Consider the following 8239-nt stretch of genomic DNA (forward strand, 5'->3'; position numbering starts at 1 on the left):
TGGTAAAGAGTGTGTCTGATTATGGGAAGCTGGGCATCAGGCCTGTGCACCTGGAGTCTGCGTTTGTTGATCTGGTACCTGTAGAAGCCCATTTCAGATGGCTGAAGCCCAAGTATCTGCTGGATTCCAGTCCACAGGAAGTCCTCAAGGACACCTTGATTAGGAGGGCAGGGAAAAGTGCTTCTCCTTGTGAATCAACCCTCTCTTAGCAAGCCACCAAGCAGCTTCCTTAAAAACTTAGCAGGTTAAGTAGGAATCCATAAGTGTAGGTTCCCAAGCAAAACAACTCCTTAAAAATCTCCTACAACTCAACTTTATTTCTACCTCTAGGATCCCAGCCCACACCCAATCTGGGTGGATTGTAAAAAAATTTTTCCTCCTTTACTGTTGAGACCAGCGTCTTCAGCACAGGTTTGGACAGGGGTGTTGGGGTCTCAGGGTCTGTGGCTGCAGGAGTCGCAGGTATAGTCAGGGGTCCAGGTGGATGTGGGGGAGGTGGTGGGAAGTGTGAGAGCCTGTACTCATTTCTCATGAGGAAAAATGCAAATTTGTTTGGGAAGGTTGGTGGGGAGACTACGGAGATGGAGCTGTTCTCCTCATCAGAGTGTCTTCCCACCCCACGTGGTGGAACCAACCCAGAAACAGCTGGCATGGGGGTCCCCATGCTCCTGGCCTGTGCACACATCTCCCCAATTCCCTGCCCGGTCTCAGCCTTGGGGGTAGACATGCGCTTCCTGCTGCCTGTGCTTCCACCTGTTCCTCCTGCTGGAATCCTGGGGAGCAAAACTGAGAGAGCGAGGGGTGACGTCACCTCGGAGAGCCCTCCATGCAGAAAACAGTGTGTGCGGTGCAGGTGAAAGGGCTTCTCTCCTAGCTCTGAGGGAGCACAGTTTCTGGAAGAACTTGACTCTCATGGTGGGTCAGAGAGAACCAGCTGTCCTTTCATTCCTTTGGCAGAGCTTTGACCTTCTGTTACTTGGATGAAGCTGCAGAAGGGTTAGGGAGATTTTCCTGGACCTGCTCCAAGGGTCCTCCTGAGGCATCACACTGCCCTGTGGTTTCACAATCCTGGGAAAGTAAGGAGGAGCAGAAATCTACAGTCCTCTCCTTAGTGACGTTGTGGAGGGAGCTGCCATGGTACCCTCTGCCTTGCCTCTCAGAGCATTAGTGTTACTTCAGTTGTTGTTAAACTTCATTGTGCATAAGCACCCCTGAGATGCTTGGTACAGATGTTCCATTGTTTTTGTAGCCCTAGAATTTCTGATGACACAAGACTTGGTGGGGCCCAGTAAATCTGCATTGTCCTCAGCGCCACAGAGGTTCTCACACCAGCTATTTTTATAGTACCATTGAGAGTCAGTGTTTAAATAAAAACTCATGCTGGGCTTTGCAAAGCATGAAATACCACCCTAAGGTGAAAAAGGTTGTTCTTAGTATAACTCGGAAGGATTGAATTCTCATTGCCTATTGTCTCCCTGATGCAGCCACCACGTTCGAGCCCAATCATGAGTCTCCACGTTTGAAGTTCCTGTTTAAGTCCTTAATTTAAAGTCACATCTGCTTGAACAGTTTTCACAATGGTTTATATTTTCTTCCTTATGAATTACTAAATTAATGCATGTTTGCTTAAAAAATTGCAAATGACATTGCTTAGTGTGGGGCAAAAAATAAAAGGAAAGATTTTCGTCCTCACTCTACTCTTCCTGCTGACTCCATGAGGGTCACGGGCTTGTTGGGTCCACAAATGTGGCTTGGGGTCCACCCATCTGTCCTGTGCTTTGGTTGCTCCAGATGTGGCCAGTTAGGTACAAAGACTCTAAGTATTCCTTCACTCAGTCCTGAATAAGAAACCACATTTGGGCAGGGGTTGGAGCTCAGAGGTGGAGTTCCCCGCCTCCACTGGGTTTGCACGAGGCTTGGGTGCACCCCCACCTTTGCCAAAGAAAAAAAGAATTTGATTTTGACTCATGTTTTCATTTAAGATTCATTAAAGCATTTGCCCCAAGTTCCAGATAAGAGTCATTAGAATTTGCACAGTGCTGTCAACGCCAGACGCCTGGTGCTGATGTTGTTGCTGATGAGAGGAAGGACCTGCTCACCGCCACACATTTGGCGTCCCCAGTCCGCCTCTCCGATTATGAGTGATAGGACAAGCAGGGGCTTGTTAACAGCTCCGGATACCCGGCCTGGAGAATAGGCTGGCTGGAGGCCCTGAGACAGTACCCAACCTCCTGGCTTCCTACACACGGAAGTTCTTGCTGAATCCGAATCAGCTTGAAATTGCTTTGAGGAGAGCCAAAGCTAGTCAGTCTGGCTGCCGGTGATGAATGCTGGCAATGTACGCAGCAGCCTGTTAATTGTGAGGTTAAGCTGCGCAGGGGCTTCCCCTGGGGCCATTCTCAAGCTACCGTCTGTGCTCTGTGCCGTGGGCAGAATGAGACAAACACAATCCCCGAGGCTGCGAAGAGCTGTGCTCTCTCCTGCGCTCCTTCCCCTAATCCTGCTGCCCGTGTGAAGCTGTGTGTTGGCAAGACTGTGGCTGAGGATTCCCGCTGCTGGGAGAACTCGCAAAAGCCTTGAAAACAAACAAGCCCGTCAGCCCTTTCTGCAGCTCTCTCATCGCATAGGAGCAGCTGGTCCTGGTGGCGAGTGTTGGACAATTCCGACAAGCAGCAGCAACGATTCTAGACTTCATCTTCCCACCCAGAGGCGATGACCATGAACACTACAGGCGTGCTTGTGTACATGTGCTTCTGTGCGTTTGTGTGTGTGTTGAAGAGCATGTGTGTGCACATGTGTTACATGTGTGTGTGAGGGCATGTGTGTGCACACACATGAAGTGAGCTGTTGCGGAGTCATAGTTGAGGGGCCCACGGTGACACCGTATTTGCTACTTAGCTCTTCAATGTTCTTATTCTGTTACCATATCATATATCATGAATGTATTTTCATTACTTTCATTATCACTTATGTTTTTGTTATTTTGAAGAAATAAAAAGCTGATAAAAGTTGTACTTTGAGTACCGAACCATGTTTTATTTTCCTGAACCACGTTGGGAGTGTGTCCCTCATCTCAAATTCCTTAACATATATCTTTCTTTCCATTTTCCTTTTTATTTCTTAGTTTTTTGAGACAGGATCTTACTGTGCAGCCCAGGCTGGCCTCGAACTTGTGGCAATCCTCGTCTCAGCCTCCCAAGTGTTAGGATTACAGGCATGAGCCACCATTCTCTGTGTAACATGAATTTCTTACAAACAAGATAATTATTCTACAGAACTGTTCTGCAAGTATAAATACCAGGGAATTAATATGGGTGCTCTAAGATGTTCTAACCCTTGCATCTCATTTGGTTTTAGCAGTTGTTCCAATAATGTCCTTCACAGCAGCAGTTTCCAGCTTTCTGTTACCAGAGACTGGTTTCATGGAAAACAATTTTTCCATGGGAGGTTTGGGGAAATTGGTGATTAGATTCTCATAAGGAGTGGGCACCTCACGTCCTTGCATGTGCAGTTCACAGTAGGCTTCATGCTCCTATGAGAATCTAAAGCTTCCATTGATCTGACAGGAGGTGGAGCTCAGACAGCAATGCCAGTGATTCAGAGCAGCTGTAAATACAGACAAAGCTTTCCTTGTGCCCTACTTCTCACCACCTACTATACAGCCCACTTCCTAAGAGGCCACTGATTGGTCTGTGGCCCAACCCCAGTGGACCCCTGCTTGATAGCAGAAGGGTTCACATCAAAATCACATGTCCCATCCTGTTGTCATGTCTCTGTAGATACCATCAGCCCAGAACATTCCTTCAATCTTTTACCCTTATGACCTTGACTCTTTGGAGGACGATGGGCCAGTGTTTTATTTTATACCATGTTCCTCACTGTGGATTGGTCTAATATCTTCTCATGATTGGATTCATTTATGCATCTTTGCCAAGGACATAACCAAAATTCTGCTGCCTTGCATCTTAGCAGGAGGTACACAGTTTAATTTTGTCCCATTACTGGTAATGTTCCCTGTGATCATTAGGTTAAAGTGGTGTTTCCCAGGCTTAGTCCACTCTTGTTTCTCTTCCACTTTAGAATTAAGAATTCTTTTATGGAAAAAAGAATCACTGTCCCATTTTTCATCAAACTTTGTTACTGTCTTCTTATGCTTATCTGTGCTTCTGGCTTCTAAGTTTATTCATTGGATTATAATCTATTTGCTTAAACTGTCAAATTGTCCTCAACTTGCCTAGAAGTGTCCCTTTAGTTGGGTTTCATTTACAAAAACAAACATGTTTCATCATTCTTTGAGCATTTCTTTCTTTCTTATATAAAAAAAGAAGCTTAGGTTGCACTTTTTCTTCCCTTGCAAGGAAATAGTCATTTCTCCAAGGCTTTGGTTCATTTTATTGGGTATTTGTTAATAGAAGTCAAGAACTGGGTGCTAGATGCATTCATTGCTATTGGTATTGATGCTCTCAAGCATTCCCAAAGAACAATCTAAGGAATTTAGCTGTGTATTATCACACATCCATCCATCCATCCATCCATCCATCCATCCATCCATCCACCCACCCACCCATCCATCCATCTGTCCATCCATTCATCCTATGAATTTTTTCCAGTAACCTCCAATTCCGGTCCAAAATCACACATTTTATTTTCATTTTTTTCTCTTTCCATATTTTTACCTTCCTTCTTCAAAGTAAAATCTTAGGTCCCCTGGTTCTTTTATTTCATGATCAATTCTGCATCTAGACAGTCTCCTATTTCCATCACCCCCTTCCCATGTGAGAATGGCTTCCTTCTTTCACTTTCTGATGCTATACCATCCTCACCTCCCCAGTCCCATATGGAAGTGATCTGTACCCACTGAGATGCCACCCATGGCACTGGACTTCTTTCCTAATATGTTCTCTTTCCTGGCTTTAGGGCTTCAACATCTTGGAGTGAATTTTCTGTCCACATGCCTCACTCTATTTGGGCACCAGAAATGTGGTGGTCCATCACACACACATAGACACACACACATACAGACACACACACACACACAAGCGCATGTATTCTGCATGCCTACCTTGTATTTATGTTTAAAACACCTTTATTATCTGATTTATCTATTGACTTTTCTTTTTCTCTCTTTTAAATATCATTAGTATGAGGCAGCTTTCATTCTCTTGTCACTGTGAGTCTTGATGTAGTAGGAGGTTGTGCTAGTTGGGATTCTCCTCAGAAACAGAACCAGTAAGAGATGTACGTACAAAGAGATTTATTACAAGGTGGTAACACACAGGATTGTGGAGGCTGGAAAGTCTTGGGATCCGCTGTCTGCAAGAAGGAGAGGAGATGCAGGAAGCTTGTGGTGTTGGTAAGGCTGAGAGCGAGAGGCAGTGGTGCAGACTGTAACCTGAGTCTAAAGGTCTCAGGACAGAACACCGAGGGCAAGAGAAGTCCGGGTGCCAGCCCAGCAGTCAGGAAGAGAGAAAATTCCACTTTCTTCCACCTTCTTATGCAGTTCAGTGCCACAAGGGCTTGGATGCTGCCTACACATATTGGCATCCAGTCCATCAGCTCATCTCTTCCAGAAATACTCTCCCAGGCACACTCAGAACTATCTTTTAACCAGATATCTGCCCATCCTAGGGGTCAATACATATCCACTGATGGCAGAGAAGGGATGCTGAAGCCATTTTCCAAACCTTACAGAGTCCTGCTCTTATGACCAGGTGGCCTTTGAGAATGGGGCTGACCATTTAGCATTCCTTGTAGATTTCTTTTTTGTGGTAATCGATCCTGCTGCCCACTGATATTTTCTACTCTTTCCCTGCTATGCATATGGGTAGGCAATATGATAAACAAATGGCTAAGTGACATGCCAATAAAATGAAAGCAGAAGGATGCATGCCACTCCCAGGAAGACATTAGTACAATTCACCTTGCTTCCATCTTTTCCTGTCCTGATTATGGAAGAGCATAGTGAAATACTTTCATCAATTGCATAACGGTATTATATCCTCCTTCTGACTTATGCTTGAGATGTCCTGTGAGCAAGAAATAAATACCTGATGTCTTCAACATTTCTTTGTGGTTTGCTGCTGCTGTTTGTGCATGTTCTGGCTCATCCCAGTGATACAACAGCGAGTTAGGGGCTGCTTTTGCTAAAAAACACAACTCTTCGCTTGGGCCTGTGAATGCCTGATGGATAACTAACAGGAAGAAGATGAAAGTGTGCCCTTTATTTTGCATCTGTCTCCTTTACTATCTTAAAACTTCAGGTCAAATTCTAGCTCAACTCCGTCCGAAGCATGTTCTCTGAGTCATTCTACCCTGCATTCAGCTTGAATTCCAGACACAACGGGTCTGGTGGGTAAACATCTAATAAGAAGAGTTAAAACTGCTCCCAGGCAATGGCCATTTCCTGATATACAATAAGGCCTTGCCTGACCAGTCTTGAGATACTGATCAGCCAGCCTATAGCCTGACCAATATTGCCAGCCACACAAGAGTTGACCCCTGCTTTGTAACCCCAGGACTGTCGTTAGCTCCTTGGAGAGACAGACTGCTGTTTTCCTCCCCAGTGTGACAACACTGAGCACAAATTTCTTTCCTGTCTTTGCCACCATTCATCTCTTAAATTTGTCTTTTGGAATAAATGGCAGAACCCCCTTCACTGGGATCCCCAGAACCTCTGCCCTGGGATTCTGTTTACATTGACAAAGGACTCAAGCAAAATAAATATCACAGCTTATTTCAGAGGAACATTTTACTTCTTATCGTGAGAAATGGTTTGAAAATGAGAAGGGGTAGAATTTGGACTGTGACCTTTGCAAAGAAGCAAGTGTAAGGTGATCCCTAATTTTCTCTAGGCACAAAAATCATTTCAAGCAGGAAGTACCATAAAACTCTTCAAGATATACACTAGTGATCTATTCAGGGCAGGCAGATGATGGGCTGGGTGACCTGCCAAGACTCTCATTTCCTTCTCTAATTTCAGTGATTATCAAAATGATGAAATATAGCCAGTTCATTAAAATCCTGCTTTGAAGGCTGACCTGTCGCTTGGTGTATGTCTCTGTCCCCTCGTGTGCAGGAAGAATAAATGCCTAAACTGTCACTCATATTACTTGTTTCAGGGGGAGTGGCCATACCTCCTGCAGTTGATTTATTTGACAAGACCTTCTGGGTTTGGTCTCACCTTCTCAAACTTCTTTCATTTATTCATGTATTTGTGAAGCAGGTATTTGGTGAAGCTCCAGGGTGGAGGGGCGATAAAATGACAAAGCCTGTCTGATGGTAGGAGAACTCATCTCATGGAGGGGAGGAAAGTGTGGTTAAGTGAGAAACTGCCCAGCACTATGATAACTAGTTGGGTAGTACTGATCACCTTTATTTTCATTTTATACTTTTCTCCCAAATATCCCAAAATAGGATATTTCTGTGTTTTAATCAGGAGTTTACTATGACCAACCTCTATTCTTTCCTTCAAGCTTTCTGTCATCCCCTGCATCCTATATAAGGTAAACTCAGTTAGCTGGACTCCTACATCTTTCCCATAAACTCAGTTCTGTACTTGTAATTATAGGCAGATAGTAATGAACGGAATTGTGTTTATCAACTTTGATGTGTCTTGTTAAAATTCTAATTCTGACCCAGTCAGTCTGGAATGGAAATGAGATTCAACATTATCAATACGATCCACCAGCTGGCACTGATACCGCCAATTCTTGAACCACATGTTGAGTAGTAAAAAAACGAAAAGAGATGGTCTCTCAAAACTGGCTTTCCACATGCTGAAGACTAAAATTAGACCCATGTCTATCACCATGCACTAAACTAAAGTCAGAATGGGTAAGAGATCTAAATATTAAAGCAGAAACACAATCTACTGGAAGAGAAAGTAGGTAGAAATCTTGAGGACATAGGGGTAGGTAGAGAGTTCATGAATGAAAATCAAACTGCATGGGAAATACTTCAAAGAATCAACAACTGGGCTCTCATCTTATCGAAAAGTTTTTGCACATCAAAAGCAATCACCAACAGAGTAAGAAGAAAACCCATGAATTGGGGAAAAATTTTAGCTAGTTATCCCTCAGACAAAGGACTTCTATCTAGACTATATATAGAATTTTAAAAAATCAGGCCCTCAAAATTCAAAGACTCAATCCAAAAATGGGCATCTGAGATGAATGAACACTTTTCAGATTAAAAAAATACAAATGGCAAATAAATATATGAAAAAATGTTCAACATCATT

Source organism: Chinchilla lanigera, unplaced genomic scaffold (genome assembly GCF_000276665.1).
Source record: "Chinchilla lanigera isolate Chin_1 unplaced genomic scaffold, ChiLan1.0 scaffold00044, whole genome shotgun sequence".
Lineage (NCBI taxonomy): Eukaryota > Metazoa > Chordata > Mammalia > Rodentia > Chinchillidae > Chinchilla > Chinchilla lanigera.